Source organism: Ahaetulla prasina, chromosome 8 (genome assembly GCF_028640845.1).
Source record: "Ahaetulla prasina isolate Xishuangbanna chromosome 8, ASM2864084v1, whole genome shotgun sequence".
NCBI lineage: Eukaryota > Metazoa > Chordata > Lepidosauria > Squamata > Colubridae > Ahaetulla > Ahaetulla prasina.
This window is the reverse complement of record NC_080546.1, coordinates 21,349,384-21,368,539: the sequence shown is the minus strand read 5'-3', so window position 1 is coordinate 21,368,539 and position 19,156 is coordinate 21,349,384. Positions and strand designations below refer to the sequence as shown.

The following is a 19,156-nucleotide window of genomic DNA, read 5'->3' as shown; positions in this document are numbered from 1 at the left end:
TGCTGAATAATGAGAAACATGTTTCATTCCCCTCAAACCCCCAAACCCCGCCAATCAGCCTAACAAAGTCATATTAACTTTGCAAAGCTAGATTTTTACTTCCTTGAGTTTCTTTGATATATAAATGAGAAATTTTAAAAAAACAGGATTTTTTGAAAAAAAGTAAGAAACTTAGAAAGAAGCTTAGAGATTGCTTGTAAACCTAAGGGGAAGTGTAGATAAAAAGCAGCAAAATGAACATACTGATTTTGTCTATTGTGAGATGGGGAGGTGGACAACGTCTACCATGTAGCATGGATTTAGAAACTGGAAGAAAGGAGAGGGCACAGCTGATACTGATAAAAGAAAAGATCTGGAGATGACTGTCAATGTAGATGAAGCATTGCAAGATTGCACAATTGCATAGTAAGAAGCTCTAGGATAAAACGGAATAATGCCTGCGAGCCCAAAATTGTAAATTTTAATGTGATAAAAGAGGAAAAAATGTACAATGCATTCCTGAGGGGTTAATACTGTAGCAATTATATTTAATTTCAACTAAATTTAAAGTTTAAACTTTAACTTCATTTGAGTTACCCAAATCCCATATAAAGGCCAGTAAAAGAATTCAGAGACACTCTGAATATAATTTCTAGTAGAATTCTGTTTTCTTGCATTCAATCATTTCTGATTCTCAGATGCATTTGTACAAACGAATATCTTTAACTTCCATGGTCTATCATCTGATAGAATAGCAAGCTAGAATATTCCATTGTAATTCCAGGGCTGTAAGTGGAGGACCAGAATTTCTGTTACCAAGGTTACCTGGAAGAGATTGGTTATTTGATTTGAATTGACTGTAAAGAGCTAGATAAGGAAATGCTAACTGAGCATATATTTTAAAAAGATAGATGTATGAATATGCAAAGTTGTATGTAATGGCTAATTGTAAAGCTGAAAAAAACATTGAAAGTATAGTGTAATGAAGACTATTGCTTGACATAGTGTAAGCCACCCTGAGTCTTCGGAGAAGGGCGGGATATAAATGCAAATAAATAAATAAATAAATAAATAATGTAGTATAGTAATCAGGGGTGGTATTCAGCAGGTTCTAACTAGTTCTGGAGAACTGGTAGCGGAAATTTTGAGTAGTTTGGAGAACCAGTAAATACCACCTCTGACTGGCCCCGCTCCCACCTATTCTCTGCCTCCCGAGTCCCAGATGATCGGGAGCTGGGGATATTGCAAAATGGGGATTTTGCAGTATCCTTCCCTGGAGTGGGGACGGAATGGAGATTTTACAGTATCCTTCCCCTGCCACGCCCACCAAGCCACGCCCACTAAGCCATTCTATGCCTACCAAGCCTCGCCCACAGACCCGGTAGTAAAAAAATTTGAATCCCACCACTGATAGTAATAGTATAGATCATATATATCGTATGTCATGTGTCATTTGTCATGCCATACCATATCATACTATATTATTATAGACTATTAAAGAACAATATTTACCTTTTGAATTTGAAGAAGTAAAACTGCTTCCACAATGTTGCCTAGAATCTGCATGCCCCTGTCTGTGAGTTCATCAGTTACCAGAAGTTCAGAATGATTTGATGGCATCCCGTACCCAAAAGATCTTTAGGAGTATCTTCTAAATCTTCTAACTTTGAAAGGATCATAGAAGAATTACCCTAAGGGAAGCAAAAGTAATACTTGAATATCTTGATGATAAATATCACCTTCTTTCAGCCATAGGAAGAAGATAGTGGCCACCATTTCTGAAAACATTGCCGAAAAAACTGCAGGAATTTGTTGGGGCAATTGCCAAGAGTCAACAATGACTCAAAGGCACCAAAATAAATAAATTTAAAAAATTTCAGGAACAGTACCAAAGTGATAAGAACATAATTTGGTATAAGATTATTTCTCTTATCCCATGAAGTATAAAAATTGCTGGGGGGGGGGACCTTGGGTTTGTCATCCAATATCTACCCCACGTTGCTATGGGAATTCAAATATTTCCAAGTGGGTGGATTATTGGATTGAAGGTGAACTGAGAAATAACTTTTTTACCTGGAGTTTTACCTGGAGTTGTTAAACAGAAGTATTACAGAAACAGAAACAGAAGTATTACTCTGGATCAAAATAATAATAATAATGGCTTTTACATGTGTGTGAGAGATCCTCCCAGTTTGAAAGACAACTTAGTTTACAATCTTTATATGTTTATTTATTAGATTTGTAGAACCAAACAACTTAAACAATGTATCTGTGCTGTGGTCTTTGTTATAGTTACTAATACGGTATACACTGCATATTTTGTTATTTGATTCATATCAGTAATGGGAAATTTGGGTATTAGAGAAGCACCTTTGTGTGTTTGTGTGTGTAAGGGGGAAAAAGGGGAGAGAGAGAGAGAGAGAGAGAGAGGTGTTGTTGCTTTGAAGACCACACTAGGGGAAAAAAACTTTGTTATGTTATTAAAAGATTTACAACATTCCCTTACAAGGTGATAGATTCTATAGCAAAGTCTGCCCAGTCTGTCATTCCCAGATGTGTAGAACAGCAAATCTTAGAGTTAAACTCACACACACACACACACAAGTTGTCATAATGGCTGACAAGGCCCTTTGTTTAGCAGCAAAAGACAAACATTTGGAAAATAAAATGAGATGATCTCATAATATAATTAAAACTTGATGGGACCATCATGCACCTAGAAATTATAGAGAGCGCTATGGATGGTAGGATTTTTTGATTTGGCCTCTCTTGCCATTTTTAGTTTCTTCTATCTACTTTCTTCTATTTTTTATTAGCCAAAGGGAGGGGAAAAAACCCAATTGCAAAATAAAATAAAAGGCTGCCTGATTTATTCCTCTGAAAATGCCTAGAAACGTCAAACCCTTGAGTGAGAAAACCTGGGACTTGTCTGCCCTTTCTCTCATTTTAAGCTCTAAATTTAAAAATTGGCACACCCAGGTTCACATTCTGCCTCAGCTTTGTCAGCTGGATACCCCCAATAGCAATCATTTATGTGCTTCTATCTGGAGGACATTTGTCATCCCTTCCTGTTCCAGTGAATGCTTTGCACAGGAACAATCCAGGGCTCAAATGAGCCTAGTTAAAATTTATGCCCTGTTTTTTAAAGGCCTGTTTGTTTGTTCCCTGAAACTAGGTAGCTAATTCAAGTAGAATGAGAGTTATGGTGTTACCTGTTTTCAACATGAAATCAGACCACCTCATAGTGGGAGTGATGTCAGTCTTTCTGGTTTGATAAATGGTTGGTCAATGATCTCCAGGAATGAGCGGCATTTCTAACAGGCTCCTATGGAGGACGGTTATGTGTGCTATTAATATGTCCTACTTTGGTTCCATGGAACATACTATACTGGTTCTTTTGCTGAGGTCTTATTTTCTCTTTTCATGACACTGGGAGAAAAAGAAGGATAGATTTTTGATCTTCAGACAGGCAAAAGAAACCAGCTGGTTTTAAATATAAATTTAACATGAGACTTTTTAGGTTTGTAAGGCAGCGTTGTCCTTATACTTAATAGAAATAGAACTAGAATAACAGAGTTATTCTAGAAGGGACCTTGGGAACTCCTTGGGAACAGAGAAGGGACCATGGAGGTCTTCTAATCCAGGGGTCCCATGGGCTTTTGGACCTCATAATTTTAAATCCCGTGGACCATTAATATTATCTGCTTAATGACCGGCTGGGTGGGTGTGGCTAGGTGGTCATGTGACTGGGTGGGCATAACCAACTTCATGTCACTCAGGTCAAGGGGCGCCTCACCAGCCTCTACCCACCCCTCCCCTCCTACCCACTCCTCCCCTGCCTGCCCGGGTTCCTTAGGGCCCCAACAGGAAGCAGTTGTCGGAGCTAAGCACCCACCACGAGAAAGAGTTGGCGAAACAGCTGGCTCAGTTCAAATTGGATCTGACCAAGAAGGAAGCTCAGCAGAAGCACCTCACTGAGGTGAGCATAGGCTTTCCAAGCAGAGGAAAGACCTGCAGGAGTGCAAGGCCAGGTACTGGTGCCTGGAGGCTCAGCAGGCTGAGATGGTCAGCCAGTTCCAGGCCATGATGCAGTCCCACTGGAATAAGGTCTTTCGGCTCTTCGCCACCAGCAGCACTTCCCTCCAGCCTTTGCCCAAAGCCCCACACCAGGAGGATGAAGTAGACCCCAATCCACACAAAAAGACTCTGAAGTGGAAAACTCTCTGCAGCAACACAAGTGTTCATTGCTCGTATCCAGTCCAGGGGCCATAGTGTGAGGACCCTTGATTTAGTCCAATATAAAAAATGCAAATAATTTTTCTGGGGACCACCAAAATTTTTTCGCGGACCCCCAGTTGGTGACCGCTGTTCTAATCCAACTCCCTGCAGTTCTAATAGCTGTTCTACAAGAATGTTCAGAACACAAGTACATAGAAATGGTTTGAGTTTTTTTAAAAAAATTAAAAACACCCACTTATTCTTAGATCTCTTGAGTGTGGAAGGGTTGCCTCTTTGTACTTCTGCTATTTATTATGAATTTGAGTTTGAGGGTCAGATTTACAATGGAGCAACTGCTTCATTTGTTGATTTATCAATCCTTTGAAATTGATTACTTGTTTTGGTTCTGAGGAAGTCCATAATGCAGATTTCCTAATTTCACCATGGTGCTGTTTCTCCCATCTCATGTCTGAAGGATTTGCTGAGTAACTTTAGAAACCTACCAAGTACCTTCTTCCCATCTGTCCTTTTTCTTCCAAAAATATTTGGAATTGTACCTTCAGATATTTTTTTTAAGATGGTAGTAATAAATCTACTGGTATTTCAATTTCCTTTTATGTTCTTGGCAGAAATAACACTTAGAGAAGAACAATAGTACATAATGAGCTGTGAACAGATAATGCAATTTTAGAATGAGATCATGTAAGGCAGAGGTGTTCAACCGTGGTAACTTTAAGACTTGTGGATTTCAATTCCCAGAATTCTCCAGCCAGCATGAGGAATTCTGGGAATTGAAGTGTAGGAAGTTAGCACCTACCCCCCTCCTAGAAGAATGAAATATTTTAGAAAATATTTAAAAAGGCAGAATATATTTCCCTGGATGAGAAATGGAGAAACATGTTTTAAAGACAAAGCAGCTTCCTGCTACCTCCCACCTTTGTCAATGGGTCAGAGACAGAAACTCACTCACTAACAAACTCACTATTAGACCTCTCAGCGGCTTTTGATACCATCGACCATGGTATCTTGCTGCGCCGGTTGGGGGGATTGGGAGTGGGAGGCACCGTGTACCGGGGGTTCTCCTCCTATCTCTCTGACCGGTCGCAGACGGTGTTGACAGGGGGGCAGAGGTCGACCGCGAGGTGCCTCACTTGTGGGGTACTGCAGGGGTCGATTCTCTCGCCCCTGCTGTTCAACATCTACATGAAGCCGTTAGGTGAGATCATCAGTGGCTTCGGGGTGAGATACCAGCAGTACGCTGATGACACTCAGCTGTACTTTTCCACCCCGGGCCACCCCAATGAAGTTGTTGAAGTGCTGTCCCGGTGTTTGGAAGCCGTACGGGTCTGGATGGGGAGAAACAGGCTCAAGCTTAATCCCTCCAAGACGGAGTGGCTGTGGATGCCGGCATCCCGATTCAGTCAGCTGCAGCCGCTTTGGGGCCGAGTTACTGGCCCCAAAGGATAGGGTGCGCAACTTAGGTGTCCTCCTGGATGATCGGCTGTCGTTTGAAGATCATTTGACGGCCGTCTCCAGGAGGGCCTTCCACCAGGTTCGCCTGGTTCGGCAGTTGCGCCCCTTTCTTGATCGAGATGCCTTGTGCACAGTCACTCATGCGCTCGTTACCTCTCGCTTGGATTATTGTAATGCTCTCTACATGGGGCTCCCCTTGAAGTGCACTCGGAGGCTTCAGCTAGTCCAGAATGCAGCTGCGCGGGTGATAGAGGGAGCTACGCGTAGCTCCCACGTAACACCGCTCCTGCGCAGACTGCACTGGCTACCTGTGGCCTTTCGAGTGCACTTTAAAGTGTTGGTTATGACCTTTAAAGCGCTCCATGGCTTAGGGCCTGGGTACTTACGGGACCGCCTGCTGTTACCACATGCCTCCCACCGACCCGTACGCTCTCACAGAGAGGGACTTCTCAGGGTGCCGTCCGCCAAACAATGTCGGCTGGCGGCCCCCAGGGGAAGGTCCTTCTCTGTGGGGGCTCCCACACTCTGGAACGAGCTTCCCCCGGGTTTACGCCAAACACCTGACCTTCGGACTTTCCGTCGCGAACTGAAGACACATCTTTTCATTCGCGCGGGGCTGGCTTGAATTGAATTTTATTAATTTTAAATTTTAAATTTTTATTAATTAATTTTAAATGGGGTTTTTTAGTCCCGTATATTTTAATCTATCAGGGTAATTTTAAAATAAGTTTTTTAATCTGCTTTTTAAATTGTATATTGTATTATCTGTTTTATTTTTGCCTGTACACCGCCCTGAGTCCTTCGGGAGAAGGGCGGTATAAAAATCAAATAAATAATAATAATAATAATAATAATAATAACTCCCCCCCACCTTTGTCAATGGGCCATTAAAGCCTCAGCTAAGCTCACTCATTTCCCCCCCCCACCTTTGTCAACCATCATCTGCATCATAATAGAACCCATCTAGAACAGAAACTCACCACATGGCAAGGCTCAGGCAAGCTTGAGGGACAACCTACAAGGCTAGCTAAGACCCCCACCCTCTGGGAGTCTGACAGCCAATCAGGGTACTCTTCTTGTGCCCCAGAAAGTTCAAAGCTCAGAAAAAGCATAAAGCCAGGGAGCACACAGGATCTCATCCCTTTTCTGTTCAGGAACTCAAGCCATGTGATCCTGACCACCATTAAACCATCTTTCCAAGCAGTCTCCATGTTTCCAGTGTCTTTGTCCCCACTTGGAACTGAACCCAGATGGATATTTCTTCCAACAGAAGACCACAAGTCTTGAAGTTGTCAAGATTGGACACCCCTAATATAAAGCTAAATTTTCCTCGCTTCATATCCTAGAAGGGCAGGGAAAGTGGTGATTGACTCCACTCATTAAGACTGACAAATCTAAAAGAAATACCAGAGTCTTCCTCCCACTAGCTCATCTTTTCCAATACTAATTACAGAAGATCATTTCTGATCAGATAAGATTAAAGTTTTAGCTTTAAGTTTCTGTGAATATTCAGAGGAACAAACTCCAAAATACATTAATAAAATGCATTTATTTTTATTCTTTCTTTTTCTTTTAATTGCCATTATCTAGTCTCACACGAAGCTCTGTTGTCTGCCTTGCTTATTATGCACTTAGGATAGGTAAAGGCAATATAACTATTTCTTCCTTGATTATTAATGGGTATTAATGTTACAAGTGCTATATTTATTCTTCCTGCTACAGAGAATTTATTTGAGTGGTAAAAATGTGCATGATCATTAGAATCCTTCAAAATAATGTCAGAGGTTTAGAAGGAAGTTTATATAATTTATATTGTCTGTGAATGCCTTACCAACTCAAATTAATGTGCACATACTGTGCCAAAATGTTAAAAACAGAACCTCTTCAGAAAGCTCATAATCTAGGCCAGGAATGAACTGTAATTGACTGGAAATTCAACAGTTCTGGGAAAGACTATGCTAGTATTATGAAATGATTAAAATCTCTTCAATTTGTCTACCAAACTGATAATTTCTTAAATCCTTACCAAGGGATCCTAAGCGTTTTTCCAAAACAAAGCAGAATAAAATCCTCTTTAATAAAAAAGATTGATTGAGCCCCAAATATATCTAGCATTCTAAATACTTTTCAAGGTATCTAGCCATTCTTCAGGGACTTTTATTTATCCAATGATAGATGAAGTTTGAATCAGAGTAGACTGGTTTTTTATTTTTAAGGCAGAAATGCCAAACCAAATATTTCTCTTGTAGTTCCATACTTGCTACAGATTTTTTGTCATTTCCATCCCAAATGACTAAACGAAACTGTTTTCCGATTCTGGAATTTTTGGGATTGAATACTGTAATTCTCTTTGGAAAATCTCTTTCCACTTTGCCTTATTTTTCATAGAATGCCACTTAATTTATTTCTTTTTAAGTCAAAGGGCAGTGATGGAAGCATTATACATGTTTGTGGAAAGAGAATTAGAGCCACAAAACCTCCACAGATCGTCAGGCAAGGAAAGAGTGAATTAAAATTATTGCAGACTTTCCCTTCCATGGAGCCCTATGAAGATGGTGTTAATCACTGCAAACAACAACAATCCAGGATCAATGTCCTTTACTGCTGACCTCTCCTCAGATAAAATTTAGTTGCAGGGAGAGAGGCTATAGGTCACTTTATCTAACTCAATATAAAAACTCTTTATGACCATATAATCCCTTAATTCATGACAGAGTCAGGAAAGACTGGATAGAGTTGAGTGTTTACTGGCCAGATGCCCTTCCTGATGCCACACAGAGTTCACAGCAGATATCTTTTCTTTGCACCCAGATGGAGAAACATCTGTCACTGCCCAGAATTGAACCCTTAACCTTCAAAGTGGGAGGTGAGCATCTTTGCCATTAGGCCACCACACCGCTCTCTCTAACCCAATATGATTGTTTAACATTAAAATAGTCACATTCCATCATTTGCTTTGATTTGACATGGGTAAGAATGATACTGTAGTATAACTAGATGGGATTAGGCCAATTCTAGTCGAGCATCATGTGTTCACAGGAGCTAAGTGCCTTTTTGGTAAGCCTTCAAAAAGAATATGGAGTCTAGAAACATCTCTTGCTATATGTATGAAGGAATGGGGGTCTGATTTTCAGAAGAGGGAAGGGAATGCCAAGCCATTGCAGAAAAGAGATCTGAATACTGGGAAAGATAGAAGCATGGAAAGAAAAATCTAAACAATTCTGTCTTGATTGTGTCAGATATAAATTGAACTTAGCAAGGGCTGTGCCAGAATTTTGAGATTCTTTTATAGTATTCTATTTGCATTAAAGTAAATCCCAAGGCTCTGTTTTCCTGACTTTACTTGCCTCAAAAGGCAATAATTGGAACTCAGATGGAAGATATCTCTATTCTATTCTATTCTATTCTATTCTATTCTATTCTATTCTATTCTATTCTATTCTAAGGCTAAGTATGCTTACTTGTTGGTCTAGTTCAAAAGTACTAATTCTCTGTGTAAAGTATCTGCAAAGATACAACTAGATGGTAGATTTTTGGTGTATGTTTGGCCAAAATGAGTTTGGATGAGATCACAATAATTGGTCCTGGAAGAAAGGAGAATAAGCAGGGGTGAAATACAGCAGGTTCTGACAGGTTCTGGAGAACTGGTAGTTGAAATTTTGAGTAGTTTGGAGAATCGGCAAATACTACCTCTGGCTGGCCCCAGAGTGGGGTGGGAATGGAAATTTTACAGTATCCTTCCCCTGGAGTAAGGTGGGAATGGAGATTTTACAGTATCCTTCCCCTGCCATGCCCACCAAGCCACACCCACCAGGCCACACCACACCCACCACACCACACCCACAGAACTGATAGTAAAAAATTTGGATTTCACCACTGAGAATAAGCAAAAATGATCCAAAGCTCTATGGATAAATTGTGGGGGAAAAACCCCCTGCATATTCTTACTAGATTTGTGATCATGATGAAGTTGTTGGAATAATGTTCTCCAACCATGTTATCCATAACACGGTCTTTAGACAGCAAATCCAAAATTCCTGAGAGAGGGTACCAGTTTGGAGAAATCTGCATGAAACAGACCAGGACCATTATATTTCAGAAGCATAATTATACCTGGCTAAATTAATAAATTCATATAGCTAGCATAGAGAAACATTGATTCATATAGAAACATTGATTCGGTCTGAAAATAAAAAAAAGAGAAACTTACTCTTACGAACAAAAGTGCTGTCGGTATTAAAAAATACAGAGCAAAAACGTATAGACCACATAACGTAGACAATAATTCTACGCTCTTCCACCAGAACAGGTTTTCGATCTAAGTGGATCTCTAAGCCTCATTCAGAGTCTTGGGATGACATATGACACTCTTATGCTTAGGCCCATGTTTGTCACTTCTGTAAGGATGTTTATCTGACCCAATGACTAGGCTGACCATGTGCCTGTAATCTCCATGAAAACATTGGCTTTGCACTGTATCAGTTGCACCATCCAGGCAATCGTTGCCTTTTATGCACATAAGACCCAAAGAATGTGCCACTCCCAGCTGCCCTTTCTCATAAGGAACCTGAGCCCACTCAATCCCCGAGGTTTATAATCCTTTCATACAATGCGATGCCAAGAGAAGGAAGCTCTGATCCTTCTGCTGCCCACACCCATCATTTTAATTCAGAGCGAAAGGAGTCCTTAGCGATGTGAGTCCACCAAACAAACAAACAAACAGACAGACAGATAGATACTCCCCTCATTAACGTGACAGATATCAAAATTATGTCTCATGTGCTGCCAAAGAATAAAATGAGTAAAAGTATTGTGGCCTGCCAGAAATAAAAAATATATACAAACAGAGGGAAATCAAAGGGCCAGTATAAAGAGACCAGGATTTCAAAGGTTTTCAGAGTAGCTTAATGTCTTTCATAATCCATGCTATCTTCATCTGTCATGAAGTGCTTGGTTGGGTTTCATTAGATTTGGTGTTCTATGTTGTTGTTGTTAGTTGCCAAGTTGTGTCCGACCCATCATGACCCCATGGACAATGTTTCTCCAGGCCTTCCTGTCCTCTACCATCCCCTGGAGTCCATTTAAGCCCACGCCTTCTGCGTCAGTGACTCCATCTAGCCACCTCACTCTCTGCCATCCCCTTTTTCTTTTGCCTTCAATCTTTCCCAGCATTAGGCTCTTCTCCAGTAAGTCCTTCCTTCTCATTAGGTGGCCAAAGTATTTCAGTTTCATCTTCAGGATCTGGCCTTCTAAAGAGCAGTCAGGGTTGATCTCCTCTAGGACTGACCGGTTTGATCGCCTTGCAGTCCAAGGGACTCGCAGGAGTCTTCTCCAGCACCAGAGTTCAATGCCTCAATTCTTTGGCGCTTAGCCTTTCTTATGGTCCAGCTTTCACAGCCATTCATTGCAATTGGGAAAACCATAGCCTTGACTATACGCACTTTTGTTGGCAGGGTGATGTCTCTGCTTTTTAATAAGCTACCTAGATTTGCCATAGCTTTCCTCCCCATGAGCAAGCATCTTTCTATATTCTATATAGTGTTATATATTTATATGTGTGTGTGTGTGTCTGTGTGTGCTCTATATTCAGATCTAAATGATATCAATCTGTAAATAAGGGAAACTATATTGCTCTCACTATTTTGTTCAGCTGTTGTTGACAGCTGATATCATGCAAAAAGGGGAAGGCATTATATTAATATTATGCATTCCGGTAGATCTTTGATGTCTTTGAGGTTTATCCGATTGACCTCTGTGTTAATGCTGTTGTGGCCCTCATCGGTCTTTGAAAAAGGGCAATTATGTGATTGGTCCTCTCCATACAGCATGTACCATAGCCTAAGCTTCACAAACAACTGGAAACAAATAATACAATGGTAAAATGACTTAGAAAATGATTATTCAATTAATCAAAGACCAGAAGTCATATCCAGGTCTAGTTTTGGAAGTGACGATGGCAAAGAAATGTCTACTCAATTTTGAAAAGTAGTGCTCTTCTAAGAGATCAAAAGCCAACAAGAGAAGTGGCACAATGTTGTTGTTTCTTACATAGAACTTTGCCGATTCAATAAATGTTTTCTTCTCACTCATCACCGCACATTCCTTTAGAATTTTTTTCCAGCCACTGATTGTCAATGACCTCTTTAAGGAAGAAGAAACTAAAACAATCTTATGGTCTTTAGTGTGCTATCTTAAGGACTATAAACATTGATTCTGCATTATAATTACTAGTACTGTACAATATGGGGAAGAAATGGAGGTAGTGACAGATTTTATTTTCCTGATCACCACAGATGGGGACTGCAGCCAAGAAAGTAAAAGACGCTTGCTGCTGGGGAGGAAAGCTATGGCAAATCTAGACAGCGTACTAAAAAGCAGAGACATCACCCTGCCAACAAAAGTGCGTATAGTCAAAGCTATGGTTTTCCCAGTTGCAATGTATGGCTGTGAAAGTTGGACCATAAGGAAGGCTGAGCGCCAAAGAATTGAGGCCTTTGAACTCTGGTGCTGGAGAAGACTCCTGCGAGTCCCTTGGACTGCAAGGCAATCAAACCGGTCAGTCCTAGTGGAGATCAACCCTGACTGCTCTTTAGAAGGCCAGATCCTAAAGATGAAACTCAAATACTTTGGCCACCTAATGAGAAGGAAGGACTCACTGGAGAAGAGCCTAATGCTGGGAAAGATTGAGGGCAAAAGAAGAAAGGGACAACAGAGAATGAGGTGGCTGGAGTCACCGAAGCAGTCGGCGTGAACTTAAATGGACTCCAGAGTATGGTAGAGGACAGGAAGGTCTGGAGAAACATTGTCCATGGGGTCGCCATGGGTAGGACATGACTTTGCAACTAACAACAACTGTACAATATCTTGAATTCATCTTGGAAATGAACAGACAACAGATGAGCTTCTCCTAAAACTGATGTCCTGCATAAACATGAGTATGCTAAGCAAAATGTTGGCGGATCTATTCTGCTTTAGGTGAATTTATAAGTCACATTCAATGGGAACCTCAACTATAATACATTGGAAGCTTATTAAAATATGATTTAGCATGTCCAAAATATTACGTCCACAAATTATCCCAGTAGATGAACCAGGTAATGCTAAATCTGTGCTGATTAAACTGTTTCAAGAGAACAAGCAATGTCTAAATTCAAAACAGAAGAGGCATCAGCTTCCTAGACATGAGAACTATTTACAATAATTTCTCTCCACAACAGTTATTAGTGCAAATTTTTTTTAAAAAAGGAGATTGATAGTGGATTGAAATAAGCAGAGATTATTCCAGAGAACCTCCAGCTACACTGCCATCACCCCTTTGAATAGTTTTATTGAAATGGATAAGATAATAGGAGCTGGAAAGGAATTTTTATGGCCATGTTCAAGACAGACAGAGAGTTAATTGGGAAAAAAAAATTACAGGGAAAGTTTTGCATCAGTGGGAAATTTATGAGAGCTGGAAGATTTCTCTTTTATGTGTTCCAAAATTTTATTAAAATTATTAAAAGGGCAAATTCTAACACAAACCAGGGGTGGGCTTCAAAAATTTTACCAAGGGGTTCTCTGCCCGGTTGCTGGGTGGGCATGGCCATGGTGGACGTGGCCTAGTTGGCCTCCTGCACCACAGGGGGGCTGTTTTTGCCCTCCCCAGGCTCCAGAGGTTTTTCTCGAGCCTCTGGGAGGGCGAAAACTGCCTCCCCAGGCCCTGGAGGCCCTCTGGAGGCTGGAAACGGGCCCTTCCCAAATTTCCAGTAGGCCTGTTTTTCACCCTCCCTGAGTCTCCGCCCAAGCCCTGCACTTACCTGCATCCAAAATGAGCCGCATGGGGACTCCTGGAAAGGGTGGGATGGGATGGGTGGGGCCAGCCAGGAGTGGGATTTGGGGATTCTCAAACTGTACAGGATTTAGCTAGAAGTTCTCCCAAACCCCTGCAAACTCCCAGCAGCCCATCCTTGACGCAAACTAATATAAAGAAAAACAAAAAGAGAAGAAAGGAAGAGGATCCTAAAGAAAAGACACAAGTGCAAAAATAAAAATAAAAAAGAAATAAAAAGAGGCTTCAGGTTTTCTTTGCAACGTATAGAAATATGTTTATAAAATGTTTATTAAAAAGCTCTTTTTTCTATTAACTAGAATTTTTTCCTCTAAGCATCTAAGAGAGCTGCAAAAAGATTTCTGATCTGTGATGTTAACAACTGGTAGAAGAAGAAGCAATTTGCAAGCATTTAACAAGGATCCTAACATCTAAAGCTTTAGATCCACCCTGGATACCAGAATATCATGATGAAACATCCAATTTCATGTACCAGGTTGACATGGATCAACAATGCCCATTAAAATCCCTATGTTTTCTCATTTATGGGAACAATATTTCATTTATGGAGGCATTTCTGTGAGACATGCTTGATGATAGTGATATAAGTATGAACATGCATACGTCTGTGGGTAATTACACATATAGTATTACAAATAAAAGCCTTTCACCCGAAATATGGTACTTTCCAGGTGAGTAATGCATTCTTTATTCAGCAGTTGCCTGTCACATTAAAGATATATCTGCATATGTGAACTAGGTGTGGTTCATTGTTGTTAGAGAGCTCACTTTCCTAAGTGCTACCCCACCCTAAGATCTGGATTAAGGTGTATATTAATAACATATTCTTAATCAGAGCCATGCTGGCGCTTTTTTCTGTACTGGATCTCTTTCATGCAAATATATTGCTTTTTCTGGATGTTTCAGTCCTAGGGTTTTCTAACATACTGTGAAGCAGAACAATTGTTCTGCTTCAAAAAAAATTTTTTTTTTCAAAAAAAAAGTGCACAAAAGTGCCTACTGTTCCTGTCCTATTGTTTCCTTTCATTATATATAGAATAGAATAGAATAGAATAGAATAGAATAGAATTTTTATTGGCCAAGTGTGATTGGACACACAAGGAATTTGTCTTGGTGCATATGCTCTCAGTGTACATAAAAGAAAAGATACGTTCATCAAGGTACAACATTTACAACACAATTGATGGTCAATATATCAATATAAATCATAAGGATTGCCAGCAACAAGTTATAGTCATACAGTCATAAATGGAAAGAGATTGGTGATGGGAACTATGGGAAGATTAATAGTAGTGCAGATTCAGTAAATAGTTTGACAGTGTTGATGGAATTATTTGTTTAGCAGAGTGATGGCCTTTGGGAAAAAACTGTTCTTGTGTCTAGTTGTTCTGGTGTGCAGTGCTCTATAGCATCGTTTTGAGGGTAGGAGTTGAAACAGTTTATGTCCAGGATGCGAGGGGTCTGTAAATATTTTCACGGCCCTCTTCTTGATTCGTGCAGTATACAGGTCCTCAATGGAAGGCAGGTTGGTAGCAATTATTTTTTCTGCAGTTCTAATTATCCTCTGAAGTCTGTGTTTTTCTTGTTGGGTTGCAGAACCGAACCAGACAGTTATAGAGGTGCAAATGACAGACTCAATAATTCCTCTGTAGAACTGAATCAGCAGCTCCTTGGGCAGTTTGAGCTTACTGAGTTGGCGCAGAAAGAACATTCTTTGTTGTCCTTTTTTAATGATGTTTTTGATGTTAGCTGTCCATTTTAGATCTTGCGATATGATAGAACCTAGAAATTTGAAGGTTTCTACTGTTGATACTGTGTTGTCTAGTATTGTGAGAGGTGGAAGTATGCTTATATATTATTTTTATTTATATTTATTTATGTATTTGTCATAACACCATACATAAGCATAAGCATGAAGCAACAGTAGGACAGGAACGGTAGGCACATTTGTGCTCTTATGCACTCCCCTTATAGACCTCTTAGGAAAGGGGTGAGGTCAATAGTAGACAGTTTTTGGTTGAAGCTTTGGGGACATAGAGAAGAGACCAGAGTCAGGTAGTGTATTCCAAGCATTAACAACTCTGTTACTGAGGTCATATTTTCTGCAATCAAGATTGGAGCGGTTAACATTAAATCTAAATCTATTGTTTGCTCTTGTATTGTTGTGATTGAAGCTGAAGTAGTCTTCAACAGGAAGGACATATATGTTGTATAGTTATTTCATGCTTATGCTTATATATACTGTTGTGACAAAATAAAATAAATAAATAAATAAATAAAAATTGTATGCTAAATACCGTGATTTGACCCAGAGTAAGAGACAACAGGTTGTCTTGTTAGTGAAATAACAATCAATTTCAAAGCATTTATCTTCAAAATAATCTCACTGATGACATCTAGTGGCTATGTGATTTAAATTATAGATGAACTTAACAAGTCACTTTTGTTATCATAATTGAATTTTAAATTATTTGTGTTTAATTTTGTACCATGAACATTTTTTTGTACTTGTTTACTTTAGAGCTATTGTTAATTACCAATGCAAACTGATCTCGGTGGATACCAATACTTACAAAGTTATGTAAGTATGTTAGGACAGCCCTATATATATTTGCACATGGACATAGAGATTTTACCAATATTTTGACAAAACAACAACAACAATAACAACATTTTACAAAATACATCAAGAAATTCCAGCTTCCTGCTAGAACTGCAAAAAACTGTGCTACTTGGAACATCATATATTTTAACAGTCCACTGGTCATTATGGAAAAAATACAACATACCTATATCCGAAAAGTCATGGGAGCACAAAGTGGAAAAAGTTATCAAAAATGAGACAGTGAAGATCTTGTGGGACTTTTGAATACAGACAGATCGTCATTTGGAACATAACACGCCAGATATCATGGTTGTTGAGGGCTGAAATGTAGAGTTTATTGATATTGCCAGAGGAGACGCCAGAGTCGAAGAAAAAGAACTGGAAAAAAATCACAATATAGCACGACATGGCCATCAAAACTACACGGCTATGGATGAAACATAGGATGGTACCCATTGTCATCGGGGCACTTGGTACCATGTCCAAGAATTTTACAAAACACATCAAGAAATTGCAGCTTCTTGCAATAACACCAGCAGAACTGCAAAAAACTGCACTACTCGGAACATCATATATTTTAAGAAAATACTTGGTTGATACCTAGGATGTTGGCAGCAACCAGTATCAACCATTAGCACCAGTCACTTATATTTGTGACACATTTTTAAATGTTCAGTTGACTGAGTTTCATGTTTAATGAATAAAAGAGATTCGTACTGTTCTTAAGAACTATGTTTTTGTGTTATCCATCATCTCTGGACTTATTGATGTAAAAGCATTATGCAATCTAAGAAAGAATTAATTGAACTGCATGCCACTTGTTTTTCAGCCACATCTGGGTTCCATGCTGTAGTAAACTGAATTCCACACAGCCAACCACAATAAAGGCACATAATATCCTTAAACATTTGAACACTGGACTGTGCTGCATTCACAGTGGATTCTCTAAGACTGCATTTGCATTGCTGAAAGTGTTTTACAATACTTAACAACTTTTTTGTGGACAGCAACTCCCAGAATTCCCCAGCCAGCATCACATATACTCTATGATTCAGTCATAAAGGAAATGATGGTCAACTAAACTTCTTCTCACAAATGATAGGCAATGTGAGGTTCATATCTAGTTTTTCCTTGCTTCTGATTGTTGGCCTGAGTTTATTCCTGAACATGTTCATTGGGGGCATCTGAATGAATTATTCTCTCTTTCCATTTCAGATTGTGCCCATTTGGCTTTCTATGTTGCCAAATTGATAAAATGGGTGTCATGACATCACAGTATAAGCTCTGCCCATTTTGTGTTGGTTTTGTTCATATGGAACTGTGTAAAAGGTAGGATTTGCATCACATTTTTTTTAATTAATTGCCATTTGGCTCATAGGTTCACAATTGTCTCAAAACAAATAAGTTTTTGCATGTATCGTTTAGAGTTACAAAAACTGGAGATGTTTGATCTCAATGAATCATAGCCACAGAGAATAGTAACTATGAAATAATAGCCATGTGTGGCTATTACAGTATATATCAACAAATACACCGGTACGTTGACCAGCATTTTCATTCATATGTATCTCACAGCTGGGCGTTCCTGTTCCAAACAACTTTGTTTCTACATCAACAGATACTTCATGCATATTGAGTTAACTGCATGCCAGCAGCATTCTGATCATCTAGCAAAGAGTCTTAACATATACATGTGCCCAATATTTTAGCCCTTTAAGGCAGCCCTACCAACAGTCACCATCCAAACCCCAGTATGATACATGGTGAAAAGTTTTGGCAACCAGAATCAAATGTCTATGAGAAAGAAACCATAAACAACTTGCAGTCAACAAAAAGAGACAACTATATTACAGCATTTAAATGTTTTTATTGTCCCTCTTGAGTAAAGCCTACTGTGAGAGTTCAACAGTTCATAACTATTGACAAAGAATTATGTAACACAATTATTATTATTTTTTTGGTATTTTCCTACTGATATACTAAAGAGATACAAGAGATGGTAGTATGGTATCTTTGTCTAGTTCCTGTCAATGGAAAAAGGGGACGTGTTTGATCATGTGCTCGACACCTTTACATTTGAAATGAAAAGAAGTATGTATAAAAACACTGTGCAAAGCCTTAAAACTTTGTAAATGAAGTTGAATAATACAGATTAATTGGGAAATTGGCCCCTTAAAAAGTTTCATAAACAGTTCTTATTTTCTGGTCAAATGAGTGATGTCCATTTTGTAAGGCAATTGACACTCTCCAAATATTTGGATGCAGCCCCAAGTTTTTATTTACTTAAGAAAATGTATACAGCCATCCAACTCACTCTCAGTGACTCTGGGTGGCTTACAAGGATTAAAAACTCAATATAAAAATAAAAAAAGCAATAATCCCCTACACCCTAGTGACAACAATCAGATGAACCATTTGAGGGGTTCCATCCTAGTCTGGGATGCCCAGGCCCATTGGCAAAATGAGATCTTCAGCGCCTTGCAAAAATGTGTCAAAATGGGAGAGCAATATTATCTCTGTGAGAATAGCAATAGCACTCAGACCTATATACCGCTTCATAGTGCTTTTACAGCCCTCTCTAAGCAGTTTGCAGAATAAGCATATTGCCCCCAACAATCTGGGTCCTCATTTTACCCACCTCAGAAGGATGGAAGGCTGAATCAACCTTGAGCCTGGTGAGATTTGAACTGCCTAACTGCAGCTAAAAGTCAGCTGAAGTAGCCTGCAGCGCTGCACTCTAACTACTGTGCCACCTCAGCTCTATTCCAGAGAGGGGAACTATCATGGAGAAGGCACCACTTTGGGATAGATGACCTGAAACATTCCTTGCCTCCCCATTCTGATGGGATGGGTAGAGGTGGCCAGAAAAGGATGGTCCTTTAAATAACCTGGTCCCAAGCCATGTAGGGCTTTGAAAATGATAACCAGCATCTTGAATTGAACCTGGAAGCAAATTGACAACCAATGCAACTCCTGGAGGAGAGATGACACGGATGGACATCTAGAGCTGTACAAAATCATGCAGACTGCTGCATTTTGAAGTAATGGAA

The 19,156-nt window shown here is 39.7% G+C and overlaps 1 long non-coding RNA gene across 1 annotated transcript; it reads right to left on the bottom strand.

The window, feature by feature from the left end:
- Positions 1-666: 666 nt before the first annotated feature.
- LOC131203458 (uncharacterized) lies at positions 667-9,971 on the bottom strand. The gene is made up of 4 exons (XR_009156397.1): positions 9,881-9,971; positions 9,619-9,735; positions 1,492-1,670; positions 667-804 (listed from the first exon to the last, which is right to left on the bottom strand). It is a non-coding gene; the product is annotated as an uncharacterized LOC131203458 (long non-coding RNA).
- Between the last annotated feature and the right edge of the window lie 9,185 nt (positions 9,972-19,156).